Genomic DNA, 3,570 nt, shown 5'->3' on the forward strand with positions numbered 1-3,570 from the left:
TTCCACAACCATATATCCCCATCTCAAATATCACTTCTAACGGAAAAAAAAACTCGTCCAAAAGCTAGCAAGAGGCAAAAGCATATATAACAAAGGTTTAGAGGTACATTTTTATTTCATAGAATTACATTACAGAGAGTTATTAGGCATGGGTTACAAGAGGATCCTTTTCACAATTCTAGTAATCATCTTCACCATTCTGGTCGCTTCTTCTCAACTTGGAACAAGCTGCAGGCCTTTACAAGATGATCAATGGTCGAGGGAATCTGATAGTCTTCTGTTTGAGTTCCTTCCACGAGGTCCTTCGAAACCATCATCTCCCGATCCTATTCATCCCTAATCTTACATTCTTTTTTGTAAATGACTCACCTAGCCTTTTCATTATTGCTCACCCATACAACTATTTTTTTTATTTTTCCTCACAAAGATTCTTTTATTCATGTATTTTTTTGGCTGATGAGTTCACGAAATATGTAATAAAATCTTAACCCAAATTGCTGTCATATTAATTCAGGCACACATTATATACATTTGAAGATTCAAAGCAATCACAATTGAGTTATTGTTCCAAGCATTCTATTATCAATTGTAACATTTGCTTTTAAGTATAATTCCTATTACAATTGAAGCCTAGTAAATGCCACTTTGTATTAAGGAGTGTAAATGAATCAATCAACTGAACATGAACATGGGCCTACTGTTAGGTTTACGACAGGTTAGACTCAGCTTATTATATACAGTCAAATAGAAGAGGGTTCAGGCTTAAAAAAGTCTGTTTAAAAAGCAGACCATATGTTTTCTTTTACATGCCGGGTCTATAAGTTTACAGGCTAGCCTATATCATATTACTTATTTTAAATAAAATAATAAATTATCATTTTAATAATTCTGAATAATAAAGTAATATTATTTTAATTATTGAATGCCTATTAGTCTTACACAGGTTAACAGATCTAGACCAATTTTTTTTTTAAATATAATTCAAGGCAGACTTATAATTTGAACTTACTCAAGACTAATAGACCAGATTAGGCCTAAAGTATTTTACGAAAAACTGTCCTATTTAAATGAAAGTGTAGCCCAGCCCAACCTATTCAGCCCATGCATATATTTAAAAGTTTCAAAAGTATATCAAGCCTAGCTAATTAATGTAAATTTAATATTTCGGTCGGATAAAACAAAAACTAAACGAGTGTTTTAATTTATTTCGTCACATTTTTTTTATTTAATAGACTTGACATATATTTATAATATTATTGGTTTCACATGTCAATATTACAAGGAATATAAAATAAAAATTCAAGTTTCATTAATTATAGTGTGAATTTTTAATTATATCACTAATTAATCATGTATTAATTAATAAGTTAATAACAGAGTTTAAATTTTTTTGGGTAAATAAAGATTTTAATTTTTTAATATTGTGTTAACATATAATTAAATAACAATATTAAAAATTAACAGTCAATTAAATTTAAAATCGGAAACTATTCTGTTTTTTTTAGTACTAGTAGGCCACTATTCTGTTTTTTAATTAAAGCAAAGTTTTAGACTTGTACGTAATTAGAGCTTAATTACCGGAAATTATACACTATCTAACGATCTATGTTGCACCGACACGGGACACCACACAACACTTCGACACATTAATTCTAAAAAATATTAGATTTTGACATATTAGGACACGTTATGATATCAAATAATATTTTTAATTTATGTAATATATATTATATTTATTCAATAATTTAACAAAGGCAAATCCCTTATGATACACCAGATCCGGCTCGAAAAAGCTAAATTTATAATATCCATCAATTTTGCAAAGAAACATAAGATATCCCAAATATTTATATTAAACTCAATAAAATGATAATCGTAATTTAACAAATTTAATAATTAAAATTAAAAACGCAACATAACTTTTTGAATCTTTTTTTGAGTCTCTGCAACACTTGTTGAAGTGTCAAGAAATATCAAATATGACACTTCAGATTTTTTGAAATGGCGATGCAACATAGCTAGTGACATCATTAACAAATTACTGTAGTATTCATTCCATAATTTTTTTATTTTTTATTTTTCAAAGATATCCTCCGACCGACCGCTGAAGAGAAGGAAAATAAAAGAGTATGATCTAATGTCTTATGGAGGAGCCGGACGTAGTTCATGTTTGTCCATTCTTTACATATAGAAATAAAAGAAAATGTATAACGGTGAAATGATGACGGATACGAATTACTTCATTTTCTTTTCCAGCTTATTGAAAAAGATGTAAGATAGCTTGAATCTGAGGTCTCCCATTTTTCAGGTATTTGACTCTTGACCAAATGTTTGAATATTGAACAGGTCACACACACAGATAATGTTATTTGTGTAGGAAATTTTTTGTGATCACGTTAAATGATAGATGATAAACTCATATATATATATATAATGGGAAATGAGTTTTTCCCATCATAATTGTATACCTTTTAAAAGAAAGAGAAATAGTTTGTATTAAAAGTATGTTTGTTCTATTTTATTATCTAAAAAAATGTAAAAATAAATAAAAAATTGTGTAAAATAACATTCTCCATATAACACTTAAGTCCATATAACTATAGTTTTTTTAGACAGATATAATAATATAAATATACTTACCACCAGATGGTTATTTTTAAGTAGGATAGAACTCAATTTGAGGTTGCGTAGAAAATAACCTCTGCCTTCTTTCACCTTAGCTGCATTTTGTTTTTCTTACCATTCCTCCCCTTGTCTGGGAAAATATAAATTTAAGCATGAATTTTTATATAATTTGCTTTTAATTTTCCTAATCAACATATTGAAAGTAAAATATATCTGTTCTCGATACATTATCCAGCATAGGTGTATTAAATCTTGCAAGTACATAATCTTCTTTAATCCGTTGGAGAACGAATTAGGAGCATTGTACTGCCACTACCATTATAGCATTCCACGAAGCTTAAGTACAACCACATACATTATGATCATGTACACATATGGTTCAGTATCATATAAATAATAAAACATTTAATATATTAAAAACTCAAAGTATTTATTAATTTGTTCCTTATATAATTAAAACATTAATAATTTTTAATCCCTCCAATTATGACACAGAAATGTATTAATGGATAAAAAAAGTTTTCTCCAAGACTACAAATCTCTTTCAAAATTTGATATTAAAATACCTTTGCTAAATTATTTGTTTTTATTAAAATAAAAAGGTGATAAAAGTAGGAGTTATCGTGGTTCACATTGTATTTATCGTGACTTATGAGAAACGCATATGTATATATTCAAAAGGTTATATCTATTTCAAAAAGAAAAAGAAAAAAGAGGTTATATGGTTGGAGCCCGCGAAATCCATGCGCCACGGGGAGGGAAGAGTGCGAGCCACAAGAATTTCCACAAACATGGCGAATTTGCAGGGTCCTCTGAGATTTCCGCTTCCACAAACCCCAGCACCAGACCGACACCACACTCCTCCAATCGCGCAGCACAAAGACGAGCAAAATTTCTGTGTTCATCTACCATTAATCTCATCGCCTCTGATTTTCACCACATTCT

This window comes from Gastrolobium bilobum, unplaced genomic scaffold (assembly GCF_033153095.1).
Source record: "Gastrolobium bilobum isolate Gb01-03AN ecotype WA unplaced genomic scaffold, APGP_CSIRO_Gbil_v1 utg20487, whole genome shotgun sequence".
NCBI classification, from domain to species: Eukaryota; Viridiplantae; Streptophyta; class Magnoliopsida; order Fabales; family Fabaceae; genus Gastrolobium; species Gastrolobium bilobum.